Here is a 20,271-nt window from a genome sequence, read left to right as displayed (position 1 = left end):
TGTCAGAAGTGGGATTCGAACCCACGCCTCCAGAGGAGACTGCGACCTGAACGCAGCGCCTTAGACCGCTCGGCCATCCTGACGGGTATGCTGATGGATCTGAAACGTTAGGTGCAATTGAGCCGAATGGCCTCCTTCTGCACTGGTGAAAACGGCAGCATCAGGACAGAAGCTAAGGTCTCAGGCCACAGTAAGAATCCTATGTAGTGACACACAGAACATCAGAAATAAATTACATGTATACATTTATTGTGGTCTGGTGCCATCTGCTGGCTGAATGGGAGCCGTGTGACACGGACACTTTCATCCAGGAGCATTTTAAATTGGAGTACAATAACTTCAGCCAAGTAAGAATTTGTTACGAAACAATTTATCAAACTAATGCAAAGCACCAAAAGGACTCAGGTTGCTCCAGTGAGCGATAGTGGTATAGTGATGAGTATAGCTGTTTTCCAAGCAGTTGACTGGGTTCAATTCCCGGCCATCGCAGTAATTGGAAAGTTTAGCGCCACTTCGATAGTTTCACACTGAGGAAGAGAAATAGTTTCCAACTCAGAAATTATGCACAATTAGGGCGGGACAGAAATAAGTAACTTTCTTATCATTTTTTAGCCCTCAACCCCCAAGCCCTCAAACAAGAGCTAAAAATTACAGCATTATCACTTCCCCCTCATGAAGTGGACCAAACAGAGACACAACAGACACGTTACAGACGAGGATGGGATTTGAAGCCACGTGTACCGAACACAATGGCTTATTGTGCATCACCTTAACCACGTGGTACAGCTGCTTTACTTCATGGCCCTTTAGTATCCCTCAATCTAACTTTGGGTATTGTTCGCAAAGGTGCTGATTTACAGAATACTGCCAAAGTGTAAATAAAAGCAATCTATGAGTTTCAGTGATCAGCGCTTGGACGCAACGGCAGCGCGTCTGACTCCAGATCAGAAGATTGTGTTCAAATCACGTCAGCCTCACTGAGCTTTTCAGCAGCTGGTTCCAGGAATTTCTCTCTGTGTGGGAATGTTCCCGAAATGACTCCCTTCAAAAGCACGATGCAAATAATATTTTCCGCTCAGTTTATATTTTTCAGCAGTTTTATCAAATATCAGGAGTTTCAAACTCGTCCTGTTAAAGCGGAATGACAGTGAGTTTAGTAAAAACTGTTGACAAACATCAGCAATTTCTTTCTGCTCACTGTACACAGTTATAGTGATCTGCATTAAACAGCAGGAGCGGGAACCGCAGTCCGCAGTCTTCACCTTCACAGTGAGACTGAATTTCAGTTTGGGGGTTTCAGAGAGAGCGGATGTTATTGTGGAAACTGAAGTCACTTTTCCTGTGAATGGAGCCGGTTAACGAGCCCTGGCCGGCCTGAGAGTCCCGGAGCCTCCATGAATCGTCACGGCTCACACCGTAAGGGGGTTTTTCCACTTTGGAAATGACCATTCCCGGCAGCTGGAGCTTTCCCTTGTATTTTCTGAGATCTGTGATAACCGTCAGTTGGCAGCCCTTATGCAGTGGCCGCGTGGCCTAATGGATAAGGTGTCTGACTTCGGTGAATCTCCGTGATGATATCAGAAGATTGCAGGTTCGAGTCCTACCGCGGTCGTTTTATACATAAATCCGGTAGGTATCAAACTGTTCAGTACAATTCTGTGGAGGAATTTCTAATATGATGAGGAAGATAAATGGAGTTATAGATGTTTGCAGCAGAGAACAGGCCGTTCAGTTTGCCAATTCCGCCCAGTTTCTATTACGAAACTAATCGCACAGTTTTATTTCCTTTTGTTTTTAATCGGTGAGATGCTACAAACTGTACGGTGTGAGGATATGGGGCAGACCGTGTTGGACGGAGAAGTGTATCAATTTCTTCACCCAGATAGTGGTCAGCCTCTGGAATTTGCTCCCACAGGAAGTGGTTGAGGCAAAAACATTGTATGTTTACACGAAACAGTTAAAGAGAGCAGGTGGCGCAATATGGGGGGGGGGGGCGGGATCAGCCTATTGAGTTGGATGATCAGCCATGATCATAATGAATGGCAGAGCAAGATCGAAGGGGCCGAATGGTCTCCTCCTGCTCCTATTGTCTATGTTTCTATGATTGGCGAGGAGCAACTTCAAGCCGGCGAGGCTGGAGGTGCTGCTGATCTTCACCAGAACAGACAGAGAGAGAATACAACACAATAAACACAGGGAGCAACAATGGGAAATAACAAATTCATTCGATTGGAATTTTCAATACCCTTTGGAATTGATAAAACCCAGAATGAAAAGGAAATTAAATTGGAATTCCGGCCATTTTAGCATCTGGGAGAGAAAGGAGAAACGGAGAGAACAATGTAGGAAGAAAGAAAAGAAAGGATGGAACTGCTCCCTTGTACTTGGGTCACTGCTGGTCCACAGTTTGTAGCATCTCACCGATTAAAAACAAAAGGAAATAAAACTCTATCATTCGTGGATTTAATCAGATTCGGATTCATTTTGAACTATAAAGGCTAAAGTGTGTTTCTCACTCACTCAATATATTGAGATATTTGAGAATAAATTGACAAAAGAACAAAGAACAAAGAAAATTACAGCACAGGAACAGGCCCTTCGGCCCTCCAACCCCGGGCCGACCATGTTGCCCGACTGAACTACAATCTTCTACACTTCCTGGTTCCGGGATCATTGGGTCAATTTGGTTCATTTCTGGTATGTTGGCTTCGACTCGAACAGAACAATAAGCATCCGGGACCAGTCTTTATAAATGGAAGCATCGACCACAAGGGCAATGCCGCAATGGAGATTCTTCATAAAATCCTGAAAGAGGAATAGAAAATGTTGGATAACTCGGCTGGTCTGGCAACATCTGTGGAGAGAGAAAAACAGTTCCAGTTCCAAACCCAGTATGACCCTGCTTCCCATTCTCTGTTTCCCTCTCCACAGCTGCTGCCAGCCTGTTGAGATTTTCCAGCATTTTCTGTTTTTATCACGGGACTACACGCCAGCTCTCTGCGACTGACATGGACACAGTGGGCGGAATGGACTCACCCTGGTCTGTAACCATTCTTTGAAACGAGAGTGTAAGATCTGAGCAACGTGAAGTATCCAATTGGAGATTTGCATCCTGGCGATTGGAATCTCTCTCCCCCGCTGCTTCCGGTGCTGCTTTCACAGACAAGTAGCCGAAGAAACCCTCCAGTGGACAAACAGGAGGAAATTCATTCAGTTGAGGCGGAAGAGGAGGATTCTGGAAGAGATCAACTGAGTCACCTCGACTGTACTGTGGGCAGCCGAAGAACAGGTGTCAAGGAGCGGTTAAGCCTCAAACACGTCCCTCCCTCCTTTTCCTCCAAACTGCCCCCGAGTTCAGTGAATGGCACCATATAGATCGCAGATATGCTAAAAAATGATTTCCTGGGCTCGTCCGGGATTTGAACCCGGGACCTCTCGCATGTTCTCGCAGACCCAAAGCGAGAATCATACCCCTAGACCAACGAGCCAGATTGAGAAAAGCATTTAAAAACCAGCCTGAAATCACTCCAGGAAGTTCATCTTCGGAGACGGCACGCTGCAGCCTTCCGGTCTCAACATCGAATTGAACAACCCATTCTAACCCATCTCGACCCATTTGTTTTATCCCATTTCATTTCAACTGTCTCTTACCATTTCCTTCTTTTTTTATCTTTCTAATTTTATATTTACCCCCTCCCCCAATCTTATCCACCTTTCCTTACCCCTTCCCCTCTTTGCTTCCCCTCCTCCCATATCTCCATGTGTCACAGATCACAATCTGATGTTAGTGTCACTGCTGTTTGGTCTCTCACACCTTTTGTTCTCTCTGGGGACTGCCAGTAGCACTCTTTCCCCTTGGTTAAGGCGTTGGATTTGAAATCCAATGGGGTTTCCCCGCGCAGGTTCGAGCCCTGCTCGCAGTGACTGTGTTCAACTCCCCACTGACGCGAGAATTAATCAGAATCCAGGAAGGTTGTCAGTAAACGGTTTGAATTTATCGAGTTATTGGAAACTAAACGAAATATGAAGGTGAATAAAAATCTCAAACTAAAAGGAACAATCAATAAATTACAACGTTAATAATAAATAATAAGTTGCATTCCTGGTTGTGAGGAGGCTCTGAGATAAAGGGATCGAGAGAACGAGGTGACTGCAGTCTGACTCTTCCTCTGAAAACCAGTTAGTGCGCACTTGTAGAAAGTGGATGTGTCTGAGAACAGGAGAAAAGCAGATCATGGGTCTCTTATTGAGTTTACTGAGCCGGATCTAGAAAAGTGAAGCAAACTTCTGAGCATTCAGCGCCTGTCTGAGAACAGGTAAGGAATTACGGCTGGCAATGAGACAGTGTTCTTTGTTTATGTTAAATCCAGTAAAATAAAAAGTTCTGAGGGAATTCGCTGCAGCAAATCCATTCTTTAAGAGGTGTTGGTCTATTGTTTTCAGAGACACTGTCATAGTTTCTTAAATTATGTTTGGTGCTTGGTTTTGTTTTGCTCAGTAATTTGGGGAATCTATTTGGAGCGGGTGCAGTTGGTCAATATCTCTGCCTCCTGCTTGTTCAGCTCCCCGGGCAGCAGCAGCTCCATTCCTATCCAGATGTGGGGACACAAACGGCAAAGAACAAAGAAAAATACAGCACACGAACAAACCCTTCTGCCTTAAAAGCCTGTGCCGACCATGCTGCCCGTCTAAATTAAAATCTTCTACACTTCCTGGGTCCGTATCCCTCTATTGCCATCCTATTCATGTATTTGTCAAGATGCCCCTTAAATGTCACTATTGTCCCTGCTTCCACCACCTCCTCCGGCAGCGAGTTAAAGGCACCTACCACCCTCTGTGTAAAAAAAAATTGCCCCGTACATCTCCTCTAAACATTGCCCGGGCACCTTAAACCCCTAGTAATTGACCCCTCTACGCAGTGAAAAAGCCTCTGACTATCCATGACCCCTCTAACCTGGGAAAAAGCTCTGACTATCCAAATTATCCAAATCCACATTATTATATCCCACGCAGGTTCGAACCTCGCTCGCAGCGGATCAGCTCCATAAACAAACCACTGACCAGACAAATGATCGGGGCTCCCTTTGCCTCTCATTGATGGTTTTCACCCAATTTCGCTGTTTGGGAAGTGAAAGTAAAATGTTATCGCGTGTGATAATTTGCATATTTAAATGATTTCCACTAAACATCTGAACGTGCTGCCCTAACCAATTCTTAATAAATGATAATTAATCAATATTAAGCAAGTGTCCTGAAACGATTGGAAGTAAAAGCCCATTCCACCTTGACAGGAATGTTGGGACTGGACCGGAGTTAAACATTCCCAGACCATATCCAACATGTTTCTCCTCAACATGAAAACTCCCCGCGGAAAGACTGAAACAGACACACATTTGATCACATCATGATTAACATCACTCACACCTTAACCATGAGGCCACTGATGAAGCCATGATTAAACAGACAATATCTGCTGTGGTGTGTGAGTATTATTCCTGCCAATATCACATCTCCACTGACTGGAATGGGTTATGTTTTATTATCACGGGGACGTCATTTGGTCAAGTTTGAATCACAGTATCCAGTAATACCCCATAGAGGGGCAAGGAGGATATTTAACAATATCCAGCAATAAACCACAATAGAAATCGAGACCCCAGTTTCCCCTCTCGGACGGATGTGAACAATCCAACCAGACTAGTGACAAGAGAAGAGGAGATTTACACGGAGTCCTTCCTCCAGCTGCCTCTCTTCCTCCAGCTCCCTCCATCTGTTCCTCCCTCACTCTCACGCATTGTGCCATCCTACGTATTTCCCACCCTTCCCCCCTCCCTTCCCCCTCCCTGTCTCTTCCTACCCCATTCCCTCTCTCTAATGTCTTTCTCGTTCTCTGGGCTCTGAGCCTTGTCTCCAGGCTCGCACTGACTGCGGGCCACGGGAGTCTCAGGTCGGCCTGGGCTCTTTAACCGGCACCATTCACAGGAAAGGTGACTTCAGTTGACACAATAGCATCCGCCAAACTGAAATTCAGACTCACCGTGAAGGTGAAGACTGCGGACTGTGTTTCCCGCTACCGCTGTTTAATACAGATCACTATAACTGTGTACAGTGAGCAGAAATAAATTGCTGTTATAAGTAAACATTTCTTACTGAACTCACTGTCATTCCGCTTGAACAGGACGGGTTTAAGTCTCCTGATATTTGAATCGATATAAAACTGTGCAAAGATATAAACCGAGTTGATAAATCTGAAATATCCTGAAAAGATTATTTTCATTATGCTTCGAGTCATTTCATTTCCACACAATGAACTTTCTCCAGATGGAAAATCGCGGAATCAGCTGTCGAAAAACTCAGTGAGCCTGACGTCATTTGAACAAGCAACTTTCTGATGTGACAAAGAGTCATTGGACTCGAAACGTGAGCTTTTTTTCTCTCCCCACAGATACTGCCAGACCTGCTGAGATTTTCCATCATTTTCTCTTTCGTTTCAAGCAACCTTCTGATCTGGAGTCAGACGCGCTACCGTTGCTCAAGTGTTGGTCACTGAAGCTTTCTCCTCATAGATTTATTCATTATGAGTCAATGACTGGTACTGCATGTGAGGGTGGAATTCAGTCAAACATTGGTACTGAATGTCAGTGTGGAAATCTTTCTGTATCTATCAATCACAATTACTGTTTGGGGAAATTGGGATGAATTCAGTATCGGTATCGGTGTGTTTTGGGCTGTTGGGGCACTCAACAGCTGATCAATGGTTTCCTGCTTGAACCAAGCACAGAACGCATTGAGTTGATCGGAGAGGGGAGAGCTGCTGTGGGAGATACTGTTCGGCGTCGCTTTGTAGCCCGTTATGTTGTTTAAGCCTTGCCACAAACGACGAGAGTCTGTCACGCTAGGCTGTATCTCTAGCTTGGTCTGATATTCTCTCTTGGCATCCCGGATGGCTTTACCAAGGTCGTACCGGGATTTATTGTATAGGTCAGGTCCGCCTGACTTGATCGCCTCAGACCTGACCTTCTGTAGGGAGTCAATCTCCTGATTCAGCCATGGTTTCTGGTTGGCGAACGTACATACTGCTTTCTTTGGCACGCAGTCGTTAACACATTTGCTGATGAAGTCTGTGAGTGTGGTGGCATACTTATTTCAGTTACTCGCTGAGTTCTTAAATATGGGCCAGTCCACTGTCTCCAAGCAGTCACGTCGGAAATCTTCTGTTTCCTCGGACTTCTTACTGCACGAACTTCTTAGCCGGATTCTCCCGCTTGAGTTTCTGCTTGTCTGCCGGGAGAAGGAGCACTGTCTTATGGTCTGATTTTCCAAAGTGGGCTCGCGGGATGGAAGGGTAGGTTGTCTTGATTTTTGAATAGCAGTGGCCACGACTGTGTCCCCCCCCCCCCCCCCTCCTGTGGGGCAGGAGATGTGCTGGTGGGATTTTGGCAGCACACTCTTGAGTTTGGCCTGGTAGAAGTTTCAATCTGGACAGTGTTTGACTATTCACCCCCACCCGCAAACAAAAGCTAAAAATCGCCGCATTTTCACTTCACCCTCATGAGGTGGACCAAACAGAGACACAACATGCACGTCACAGACGAGGATGGGATTTGAAGCCAGTGTACAGAGCACAATGTGTTATTGTGCATCACCTTAACCACGTGGTACAGCTGCTTTACTTCATGGCCCATAAATATCCCTCAATCTGACTTCTTTGGGTATTGTTCGCACAGGCGCTGACTGACAGTGTACTGTCAAAGTGTAAATAAAAATAAATCTCTGAGGAGAAAGGTTCAGTTATTGGCAATTGGGCTTCAGGCGCAAAGGGAGCGCGTCTGGCTCCACATCAGAAGGTTACGTCCAAATCAGGTCAGGCTCCCGGAGAGTTTCTGCAGCTGGATCCAGGAATTTCTCTCTGTGTGGGAATGTTTATGAAATGACTCCGTTCAAAAGCACAATGCAAATAATTTATTCCGGATATTTCTGATTTACGCGCTCAGTTTATATTTTTGCACTGTTCAATATCGGATCAGATATCACGACACTCAAACCCGTCCTGTCAAAGCAGAATAGCGATGAGTTCAGTAAGAAATGTTTACAAACAACAGCAATTTCTTTCTGCTCACTGTACACAGTTAGAGTGATGTGTATTAAACAGCAGGAGCGGGAACCGCAGTCCGCAGTCTTCACCTTAACGGTGAGTCTGAATTTCAGTTTGGGGGTTCAGAGAGAGCGGAAGTTATTGTGGAGAAAAGCAATTTACTGCGGGTGCTGGAATCTGAAACGAAAGGGAAAATGCTGGAAAATCTCAGCAAGTCTGTCAGCATCTGTAGGGAAAGAAAAGAGCTAACGTTTCGAGTCCGATCACTCTTTGTCATTGTTATTGTGGAAACTGAAGTCACTTTTCCTGTGAATGGAGCCGGTTAAAGATCCCTGCCCGGCCTGAGAGTCCCCGAGCCTCCATGAATCTTCACAGCTCACACAGTGAAGGGCTTTTTCCACATTGAAAATGACCATTCCCGGCAGCTGAAGCTTTCCCTTGTATTTTCTGGGATCTGGGAAATAGCGGATCACCAAACAAGAGAAATGAAACACATATAATCGCACTATTTATTCACATGGGATAAACATTGGCTCGCATATTGCAGCCGGTGGCCAGGTCGCCTAATGGATAAGGCGTCTGATTTCGATGAATCTTAGTAATGATATCAGAAGATTGCAGGTTCGAGTCCTGCCGCGGTCGTTTTATACAGAAATCCGGTGGAACTTTCTGACAGGCGAATTTCCCCCCCTCAGCTCAATGTTCCACGTTTCCATCCAAACATTGCAGCGGTTTCTTGTAACTTTGTTCATTCCATTCTTTGTCATCTTTGTATTTTGTTTAGCCCCGAATGAATCCACAATACCTGTTTGATTTGGATAAAGTGTAGAATAAAATATTATGTATCAATCGGTTCTATCCAATTCTGTGGAGGCAATTCTAAAGTCCTCAGGACGACAAATGGAGTCACAGAGTCACAGATGTTTACAGCATGAAAACAGGCCCTTCGGCCCGGCTTGACCATGCTGCCAAGTTTCTATCACTAAGCTAGTCCCACTTGCCCGTATTTGGCCCATATCCCTCTCTACCCACCCTGCCCATGTAACTGTCTCACTGCTCTTTAAAAGATTAAATTGCACACGCCCCTGCCACTGCCTCTGGCAGCCCGTTCTAGATGCTCACCACCCTCAGCGTGAAGAAATGTCCTGTCTGGTCTAATTTGTATCTCTCCCCTCTCACCTTATACATATTACCTCTAGGTCTAGTCTTCTCTACCTTTGGGGAAATATGCCGACTATCTCCCTGATCTATGCCCCTCATTATTTTATAGACCTGCTACGCTCCCGGGGGTAAGCGGGTCTCCCCCCGCTTGGGGCCTCACGGTAGCATGGTGGTTAGCATCAATGCTTCACAGCTCCAGGGTCCCAGGTTCGATTCCCGGCTGGGTCACTGTCTGTGTGGAGTCTGCACGTCCTCCCCGTGTGTGCGTGGGTTTCCTCCGGGTGCTCCGGTTTCCTCCCACAGTCCAAAGATGTGCGGGTTAGGTGGATTGGCAATGCTAAATTGCCCGTAGTGTAAGGTTAATGGGGGGATTGTTGGGTTACGGGTATACGGGTTACGTGGGTTAAGTAGGGTGATCATTGCTCGGCACAACATCGAGGGCCGAAGGGCCTGTTCTGTGCTGTACTGTTCTATGTTCTATGAAAGTCTCAGCCTATCCTGCCTCTCCTTATAACTCAGACTACCAAGTCCTGGTGGCATCCTCGTATATTTATTCTGCTCTCTTTCTAGTTTAACAATATCCTTCCTATAATAGGTGACCATAACTGAACACAGTCCTCCATGTGTTATCCAACCAATGTCTTGTACAACTTCCACAAGACGTCCCAACTCCTGTATTCAATATTCTGACAAATAAAACCTAGCATGCTAAATGCCTTCTTCACCATTCTGTTCAACTACCACTCCATCTTCAAGAAGCTATGGACCTGTACGCCTTGAGCTTTTTGTTCTGTAACTCTAACCAACTCCCTGCCATTAACTGAGTTGGTCCTGCCCTGATTGGATCGACCAAAATGGATCACGCTACATTTATCCAAATTAAACTCCATCTGCCATTCATTGGCCCACTGGCCCAATATGTTTAATAATGAGCTGAATCAACTGCTTTTCGTTCAGATGGATGAAAGATCATGTCACTGGATTGGGAATCCAGACGCCCGAATTAACCTTTGGGACGCGGAACAAATCCCATCATTCAAATTCACTGATTGAATAGATTTTCAGGGGGTTGACAGGGTGGATGCTGGGAGGTTGTTTCTCCATGGGGGAGAGTCTAGGACCAGAGGGAATGATCTATTTTAAACCGCCCTTTTAAACCAGAAACGATGAGTATTTGTTTCCCTCAGAGTATAGTGTATCTGTGGAAATATGTTTTTTTTTAACCGAAAAGAGCTGTGGAGGCTGGGTCAGTTAATATGTTCAAGGCTGATATAGAGGCTGATAATCAGTAAGGGAATCAAGGATTATGGGGATGAGGCGGGAATGTGGGTTTCAGGATTATATCAGGTCAGCCATCACCTGGTTGAATGGTGGAGACAGGATGGGCCGAATGGGCTCCTTCGTCTTGCAGTGTAATGAGATCATCAGATGAACTTGTTTTCACGGCTGGGCGTCCGGATCTGGAAAGACGAAATCTGCCAGAAATGCCCCAGATGAAGCTGGCGTCTGTTTTGGAGCTTCTGAAGTCGCATGTTTGACCATGCCAAACTATCCAAAGCTGCAGTCGTGATTTAAATCGATTATCAGACAGAGGATTAGAACACAGAACATACAGTGCAGAAGGAGGCCATTTGGCCCATCAAGTCTGCACTGACCCCCCCTTAAGCCCTCTTTCTATCCCCTCCCCGATCGCCGTAACACAATAACACTTCTAACTTTTTTGGAGACCGAGGGCAATTTATCATGGCCAATCCACCCAACCTACATGTCTTTCGAACTGTGGGAGGAAACCGGAGCACCCGGAGGAAAGCCACGCAGACACGGGGAGAACGTGCAGACTCTACACAGGCAGTGACTCAGCGGGAAATCGAACCTGAGACCCTGGCGCTGTGAAGCCACAGTGCTATCCACTTGTGCTACCGTGCTGCCCAGATTAGGAATATCGGTATAGAGATTGGTGCAAGACGATTCACTCATCTGGCCTGTTGAACTCCGAATCTAAACTTCATCCCAGTTACGTATACACTAAACGAATCATCAGGTCACCCTCAATAAGTGGCCCAATGCGGAGAAGTAGCGAAGGGATCATCGACGAGGATGGATTCAGAGGAGGGGTTCTTCCGCTACTTGTCTGTGAAAGCAGCACCGGAAGCAGCTGCGGGGATTGATTCCAGTCGCCAGGATGCAATTCTCCAATTGGATACTTCACGTTGCTCAGATCTTACACTCTCGTTTCGAGAATCATAGAATGGTTACAGATCAGTGTGAGTCCATTCGGCCCACCGTATCCATGTCAGTCGCCTGGAGCTGGAGTGTAGTCCCGTGATAAAAACAGAAAATGCTGGAAAATCTCAACAGGCTGGCAGCAGCTGTGGAGAGGGAAACAGAGAATGGGAAGCAGGGTCATACTGGGTTTGGAACTGAAACTGTTTTTCTCTCTCCACAGATGTTGCCAGACCAGCCGAGTTCCCCAACATTTTCTATTGCTCTTTCAGGATTTTATGAAGAATCTCCATTGCGGCATTGCCTTTGTAGTCGACGCTTCTATTTATAAAGACTGGTCCCGGATGCCTATTGTTCTGTTCGCAGTGCAGGCCAACATACCAGAAAGAACCAAATTGACCCAATGATCCCGATAAAAAAAGCAAGAGACAAAAAAGAGTTTATTTTGATGTTACTTTAACAACCGAACCAAATTCAACAGGAATTAAGAAGCCCATTGAGTTGACAAAAGAAGCTTTGCCTTGGGAGGTAATGGGAAGGTGGTTTCAGCGGGACACTGACCACCGTCTGGCTCGTTGGTCCGGGGGTATGATTCTCACTTAGGGTCTTCTGTTGCGGTAAAATGGGAGAGGTCCCGGGTTCAAATCCCGGACGAGCCCTGCAAAGCACTTTTTAACATCTCTGTTATCGATATGGTGCCATTGACTGAACTCGAGGGCAGTTTGGAGGAAAAGGAGGGAGGGACGTGTTTGGGGCATAACTGCTCCTCGACACCTGTTCTTCAGCTTCCCACAGTACAGTCCATGTGACTCAGTTGACCTCTTCCATAATCCTCCTCTGCCGCCTCAACAATGAATGTCATCCTGTTTGTCCACTGGAGGGGTTCTTCGGCTCCTTGTCTGTGAAAGCAGAACCGGAAGCTGCGGGGGAGAGAGATTCCAATCGCCAGGATGCAACTCTCCAATTGGATACTTCACGTTGCTCTGATCTTGCATTGTCGTTGACAGAATCATAAACATTACAGATTAATGGTTCGTCCATTCCGCCCACCGTGTCCATGTCAGTCGCCGAGAGCTGGCGTGTAGTCCCGTCGTAAAAACAGAAAATGCTGGAAAATCTCAACAGGCTGGCAGCAGCTGTGGATATGGAAACAGAGAATGGGAAGCAGGGTCATCCTGGATTTGGAACTGGAACTGTTTTTCTCTCTCCACAGATGTAGCCAGACCAGTCGCGTTATCCACGAAGGTATTGAGAGACCACGGATATATCTGACATATCTGAACGATGCTGACCAGAATCAGTGTGCTCAAACGTGTGTTCTTGTTGAAAGAACAAATGAGGAAGTGAATAGTTGTCTGCCTACCGCAGGGCAGTAATGACGCAGCTCCTGGTTTGAGGAGCAGAGTGCCGAAGCGGAACGGTGCTGTGCTGTTATCCCGTGGTCGAGGAATCGAGGCTATTCTCAGTTTTTTAACATTCTCACTCACCAAGAGTAAACATTACGCACGTTTCTGTTTGCTTTGCAGCAAATACCTATCAGAATCTTTCTTGCAGTCTCATCCCGGCATTAGTCCCACGAATGAAGGAGACCGCATGACATATTACAACATAGTAAAGTTCATAAGTAACTTTCTCAGCTTTTTATAATGTGGTTTCGACATGGTCAGTGTTCGACTATTCACCGCCCGCCAAGCCCTTAAATAAAAGCTAAAAATCGCAGCATTTTTACTTGATCCTCATGAAATGCAACAAACAGACAAACAGCAGACACGTTTTTGACGAGGATGGGATTGGAATCCAGGTGCGCAGAGCACAATGGATTATTGTGCATCTCCTGAACCACATGGTACACCTCCTTTACTTTAATAGAACTTTAATATACGATCTTCTCACAGACAAGTAGCCAAAGAACACCTCCAGTGTACAAACAGGAGGAGGTTCATCCAGGAGAGGTGGCTGAAGAGAATTATGGGAGAAGTGAAACCGGCAACCTGGACTGTCCTGTGGGTAGCTGAAGAAGAACTGGCGGCAATGAGCGGTTCGGCCCCAAACTCGACTGCCTCCGTTTCGTCCCTCCTGGATCCCAACTCGATGCAATCTGTCCTGACAACTTGGAACAGATTGTCACATCAGTGATTGCAGATCCATCTTGGAAAAATGAGCTGCACTACCGAGAAACAATGGATGAAAAATCGACGAGGATTGAATTCGAATCCACGCATGCAGAGCACAATGGATTAGCAGCCCACCGCCAAAACCACTCGGCCACTCGGCCACTCGGTCCCGCATTTTCCCGCATCAATACCTCTAATTTCAGTTAGCATCCATGAACTGATGGAAATTATCTGCCTCTTTCTATTTGTCAACGTGCCAAAATCTAGAAATGCAGCAATGGAGGTACCGCGGTGGGCATAACTGTCCTTCTAAGCAGTTGACACACGTTCGATTCCCGGCCATCGCAGTGATAGTTGTATTGGATACTTTTGCGCGACATCGTGAGTTTCAAACTGAGGAAGACTGATCAATAGTTTTTACCACAGAATTTATGCGCAATTATCAATTTGAGATGTATTAGATGTCGGAAGGTATGGAGAAAGTAGACCTGGAGTTGATGCTTCCTCTTGTCGGGCATTCTGAAACCAGAGGTCATGATCTTAGAATAACAGATTGCGTATTTAAAAAGATTTCAGGAAAAACTACTTCATCCAAAGGGTTGTGATTCTGTGGACTTCGCTTCCCCAGCGTGCGCTGAATGCAGGAAGAGTGAGTGAATTTAAGGAGGAGTTGGAGAATATTTTATTGGTAAGGAGTTGAAGGGATATGGAGAACGGGCAGGCCGGTGGATTTGAGGCCAGGATGGGATCAGCATGGAAGGTGCACAGAGCAGAATGGATTATTATGCATCTCCTGAACCAAATGGTACAACTCCTTTACTTCAATAGAACTTTAATATACGATCGTCTCACAGACAAGGAGCCGAAGAACACCTCCAGTGTACAAACAGGAGGAGGTTCATTCAAGAGAGGTGGCCGAAGAGAATTATGGGAGAAGTGAAACCGGTAACCTGGACTGTCCTGTGGGTAGCTGAAGAAGAACTCAGGAGGCTAAATGGCCTACCCTCGCTCCTACGATCAATCGATCTCTTCATCTGTAACACTGTAGGTAGCAGTTGGGGAACATATCAGCCATGATAGAATGGCGGAGCAGACTCGATGGGTCTAATGGCTTAATTCTGCTCCTATATTTTCTAAACATATCTTTTCCACGACATCGTGAGTTTCAAACTGAGGGAAAGAAACGGTCTCCAAATCTGAATTTAAGCGCGATTAGGTCAGGGAGTGAAGTAAGTAACTTTCTCAGCTTTTGATAATGTGGTTTCGACATGGACAGTGTTCGACAATTCACCACCCGCCAAGCCCTTAAATAAAAGCTAAAAATCGCAGCATTTGTACTTGATCCTCATGAAGTGGAACAAACAGGCAAACAACAGACACGTTTTGACGAGGATGGGATCGGATTCCACTTGCGCAGAGCACAATGGGTTATTGTGCATCTCCTGAACCACATGGTACAACTCCTTTAGATGTCAGAGGTCATGCTCTTAGAATATGAGATTGCGTATTTAAAAAAGATTTCAGGAAAAGCTACTTCATCCAAAGGGTTGTGATTCTATGGACTTCGCTTCCCCAGCGTGCGCTGAATGCAGGAAGAGTGGGTGATGTTAAGTAGGAGTTAGAGAATATTTTATTGGTAAGGAGTTGAAGGGATATGGAGAACGGACAGGCCGGTGGAGCTGAGGCCAGGATGGGATCAGCATGGAAGGTGCGCAGAGCACAATGGATTATTATGCATCTCCTGAACCAAATGGTACAACTCCTTTACTTCAATAGAACTTTAATATACGATCTTCTCACAGTCAAGTAGCCGAAGAACACCTCCAGTGTACAAACAGGAGGAGGTTCATCCAGGAGAGGTGCCTGAAGAGAATTATGGGAGAAGTGAAGCCGGTAACCTGGACTGTCCTGTGGGTAGCTGAAGAAGAACTGGTGGTAATGAGCGATTCGGCCCCAAAAACGTCTGACTCCGTTCGTCACTCCCGGGACCCAACTCGACGCAACTTGGCGACTTGATCGTCATATCAGTGATTGCAGATCCAGCTTGTAAAAATGAGCCCCACTACAGAGAAACAGTGGATGAAAAGTCGACGAGGATGGGATTCGAACCCACGCGTGCAGAGCACAATGGATTAGCAGTCCACCGCCTTAACCACTCGGCCACCTCGTCCTACAGCCTTATGCATCAATACCGCTAATTTCGGTTAGCATCCATGAACTGATGGAAATTATTTGCCTCTTTCTATTCACCATGGGGTTAAAATCCAGAAATGCAGCGATGGTGATATAGTGGTGAGCATAGCTGCCTTCCAAGCAGTTGATTCGTGTTCCATTCCCGGCCATCGCAGTAACAGTTGTACTGAATGTTCTTGTGCGACATGGTGAGTTTCAAATTGAGGAAGTCTGACCAACAGTTGTTAGTACAGAATTTATGCGCAATTATCTCAATTGTGATGTATTAGATGTCAAAAGCTTTGGAGAAAGTAGACCTGGAGTTGATGCTTCCTCCTGCGGGGCATTCTGAAACCAGAGATCATGATCTTAGAATAAGAGATTGCGCATTTAAAAAAGATTTGAGGAAAACTACTCCTTCCCGAGGGTTGTGATTCTGTGGAATTCGCTACCCCAGCGTACACTGAATGCAGGATGTGTTGTGAACTTACATAGAACATAGAACATAGAAAGATACAGCGCAGTACAGGCCCTTCGGCCCACGATGTTGCACCGACATGGGAAGTCAAAAACTAAGGGCCATCTAACCTACTCTATGCCATTATCATCCATATGCTTATCCAATAAACTTTTAAATGCCCTCAATGTTGGCGAGTTCACTACTGTTGCAGGTAGGGCATTCCACGGCCTCACCACTCTTTGTGTAAAAACCCTACCTCTGACCTCTGTCCTATATCTATTACCCCTCAATTTAAAGCTATGTCCCCTCGTGCTAGCCACCTCCATCTGCGGGAGAAGGCTCTCACTGTCCACCCTATCTAACCCTCTGATCATTTTGTATGCCTTTATTAAGTCACCTCTTAACCTTCTTCTCTCTAACGAAAACAACCTCAAATCCATCAGCCTTTCCTCATAAGATTTTCCCTCCATACCAGGCAACATCCTGGTAAATCTCCTCTGCACCCGTTCCAAAGTTTCCACGTTCTTCCTATAATGAGCCGACCAGAACTGTACGCAATACTCCAAATGCGGCCGTACCAGAGTTTTGTACAGCTGCAACATGACCTCATGGCTCCAGAACTCAATCCTCTACCAATAAAGGCCAACACACCAATAGGCCTTCTTCACAACCCTATCAACCTGGGTGGCAACTTTCAGGGATCTACGTACATGGACACCGAGATCCCTCTGCTCATCCACACTGCTAAGAATTTTACCATTAGCCAAATATTCCGCATTCCTGTTATTCTTTCCAAAGTGAATCACATCACACTTCTCTACATTAAACTCCATTTGCCACCTCTCAGCCCAGCTCTGCAGCTTATCTATGTCCCTCTGTAACCTGCAACATCCTTCCACACTGTCTACAACTCCACCGACTTTAGTGTCGTCTGCAAATTTACTCACCCATCCTTCTGTGCCCTCCTCTAGGACATTTATAGAAATGACAAACAGCAACGGCCCCAGAACAGACCCTTGTGGTACGCCACTCGTAACTGAACTCCATTCTGAACATTTGCCATCAACCACCACCCTCTGTCTTCTTTCAACTAGACAATTTCTGATCCACATCTCTAAATCACCCTCAATCCCCAGCCTCCGTATTTTCTGCAATAGCCGACCGTGAGGAACCTTATCAAACGCTTTACTGAAATCCATATACACCACATCAATTGCTCTACCCTCGTCTACCTGTTCAGTCACCTTCTCAAAGAACTCGATAAGGTTTGTGAGGCATTACCTACCCTTCACAAAACCATGCTGACTATCCCTAATCATATTATTCCTATCTAGATGATTATAAATCGTATCTCTTATAATCCTCTCCAAGACTTTACCCACAACAGACGTGAGGCTCACCGGCCTATAGTTACCGGGGTTATCTCTACTCCCCTTCTTGAACAAAGGGACCACATTTGTTACCCTTCAGTCCTCTGGCACTATTCCTGTAGCCAATGATGACATAAAAATCAAAGCCAAAGGCTCAGCAATCTCTTCCCTGGCTTCCCAGAGAATCCTAGGATAAATCCCATCAGGCCCCGGGGACTTATCTATTTTCACCTTGTCCAGAACTGCCAACACTTCTTCCCTACGCACCTCAATGCCATCTATTCCAATAGCCTGGGTCTCAGCATTCTCCTCCACAACTTTATCTTTTTCCTGAGTGAATACTGACGAAAAGTATTCATTTAGTATCTCGCTTATCTCCTCAGCCTCCACACACAACTTCCCACCACTGTCCTTGACTGGCCCTACTCTTACGGAGGATTAGAATTTTTTTTTATTGGTAAGGATTGAAGGGTTATGGAGAACGGGCAGGATGGTGGAGTTGAGGCCAGGATGGGATCAGCTTGGAAGGTGTTTGTCTCAGGAGCCTACATTGCCGACTCCAGCTCCTGCGCCATTTCATATGGAGAGAAGGCGATCAGGCTGATATCGCAATCGACCTCTTCACCTGTAACAATGCATGTTGCAGATGGGGAACATATCAGCCATGATAGAATGGCGGAGCAGAACCGATGGGTCTAATGGCTTAATTCTGCTCCTCTATTTTCTGAACTTATCTTTTTCACGACATCGTGAGCTTAAACGGAGGGAAAGAAACGGTTTCCAACTCAGAATTTATGCGTGATTAGGGCAGGGAGTGAAATAAGTAACTTTCTCAGCTTTTAATACTGTGGTTTCGACATGAACAGTGTTCGACTATTCACCACCCGCCAAGACCTTACATAAAAGCAACAAAATGCAGCATTTGTACTTCATCCTCATGAAGTGGAACAAACAGAGAAACAACCGACACGTTTTTGCCGAGGATGGGATTGGAATCCACGTGCGCAGAGCACAATGGATTATTGTGCATCTCCTGAACCACATGGTACACCTCCTTTACTTTAATAGAACTTGAATGTACGATCGTCTCACAGACAAGTAGCCGAAGAACAACTCCAGTGCACAAAAAGGAGGAGGTTCATTCAAGAGAGGTGGCTGAAGATAATTTTGGGAGAAGTGAAACCAGTAACCTGGACTGTCCTGTGTGTAGCTGAAGAAGAACTGGTGGCAATGAGCGGTTCGGCACCAAACACGTCTGCCTCCGTTCGTCCCTCCTGGAACCCAACCCGATGCAATATGTCCTGTCAACTTGAAATAGATTATCACATCAGTGAATGCAGATCCATTTTGGAAAAAATGAGCCACACCAGCGAGAACAATTGGATGAAAAATCGATGAGGGTGGGATTCGAACGCACGCGTGCAGAGCACAACAGATTACCAGACCATCGCCTTAACCACTCGGCCACCTCGTCCCATAGTCTTGCACATCAATACGGCTAATTGCGGTTAGCATCCATGAACTGATGGAAATGATCTGCCTATTTCTATTCACCATCGTGCCAAAGTCTAGAAATGCAGTGATGGTGGTATAGTGGTGAGTATAGCTGCCTTCCAAGCAGTTGATCTGGGCTTGATTCCCGGCCATCGCAGTAACAGTTGTATTGGATGTTTTTGCGCGACATGGTGAGTTTCAAACTGTGTAAGGCTCACCAACAGCTTTTAACCTCACAATTTATGTGCAATTATCAACTTGAGATGTATCAGATGTCAAAAGGTATGGAGAAAGTACACCTGGAGTTGATTCTTTCTCTTGTAGGGTATTTTGAAACCAGAGGTCATGCTCTTAGAATATGAGATTGCGTATTTAAAAAAGATTTCAGGAAAAACTACTTCATCCAAAGGGTTGTGATTCTGTGGACTTCGCTTCCCTAGCGTGCGCTGAATGCAGGAAGAGTGAGTGAATTTAAGGAGGAGTTAGAGAATATTTTATTGGTAAGGAGTCGAAGGGATATGGAGAACGGGCAAGCCGGTGGAGCTGAGGCCAGGATGGGATCAGCATGGAAGGTGCGCAGAGCACAATGGATTATTATGCATCTCCTGAACCAAATGGTACAACTCCTTTACTTCAATAGAACTTTAATACACGATATTCTCACAGACAAGTAGCCGAAGAACACCTCCAGTGTATAAACAGGAGGCGGTTCATTCAAGAGAGGTGGCTGAAGAGAATCATGGGAGAAGTGAAATCGGTAACCTAGACTGTCCTGTGGGTACCTGAAGAAGAACTCAGGAGGCTAAATAGCCTACAACCGCTCCTGCGCCATGTCTTAGGTGCTCTGGATGATATCGCAAACGACCTCTTCAGCTGTAACTTTGTAGGCAGCAGATGGGGAACATATCAGCCATGATAGAATGGCGGGACAGACTCGATGGGTTTAATGGCTTAATTCTGCTCCTATATTTTCTGAACTTATCTTTTCCACGACATACTGAGTTTCAAAAGGAGGGAAAGGAACGTTTTCCAACTCAGAATTTATTATTCATTTTGGTATGATGCAAAAGTTCCACATTGCCTGTCACCCGCTGCCCAGCGGCATTGTGGAACACATGAATCGGTCACTAAAGGCCACACTTAGAAAAATGGTGAAACAGCACAACATGACATGGGACGCAG

At 45.8% G+C, this 20,271-nt stretch overlaps 5 non-coding genes across 5 annotated transcripts; 1 reads left to right on the top strand and 4 right to left on the bottom strand.

Annotated features, from left to right (window-relative positions):
- trnal-cag lies at positions 1-83 on the bottom strand. The gene has a single exon. It is a non-coding gene; the product is annotated as a tRNA-Leu (tRNA).
- A 1,439-nt stretch (positions 84-1,522) lies between these two features.
- Positions 1,523-1,612, top strand: trnar-ucg. The gene is given in 2 exon segments: positions 1,523-1,559; positions 1,577-1,612. It is a non-coding gene; the product is annotated as a tRNA-Arg (tRNA).
- Positions 1,613-3,404: 1,792 nt separating this feature from the next.
- Positions 3,405-3,488, bottom strand: trnap-ugg. The gene is given in 2 exon segments: positions 3,405-3,440; positions 3,453-3,488. It is a non-coding gene; the product is annotated as a tRNA-Pro (tRNA).
- Positions 3,489-15,681: 12,193 nt separating this feature from the next.
- trnas-gcu lies at positions 15,682-15,763 on the bottom strand. Its single transcript has one exon. It is a non-coding gene; the product is annotated as a tRNA-Ser (tRNA).
- Positions 15,764-18,987: 3,224 nt separating this feature from the next.
- trnat-ggu lies at positions 18,988-19,069 on the bottom strand. The gene has a single exon. It is a non-coding gene; the product is annotated as a tRNA-Thr (tRNA).
- Positions 19,070-20,271: the final 1,202 nt, after the last annotated feature.

The sequence above is a fragment of the Scyliorhinus canicula genome, chromosome 31 (genome assembly GCF_902713615.1).
Source record: "Scyliorhinus canicula chromosome 31, sScyCan1.1, whole genome shotgun sequence".
Taxonomy (NCBI): Eukaryota; Metazoa; Chordata; class Chondrichthyes; order Carcharhiniformes; family Scyliorhinidae; genus Scyliorhinus; species Scyliorhinus canicula.
The sequence above is the reverse complement of the archived record's forward strand: the minus strand, read 5'-3'. Positions and strand labels throughout refer to the sequence as shown.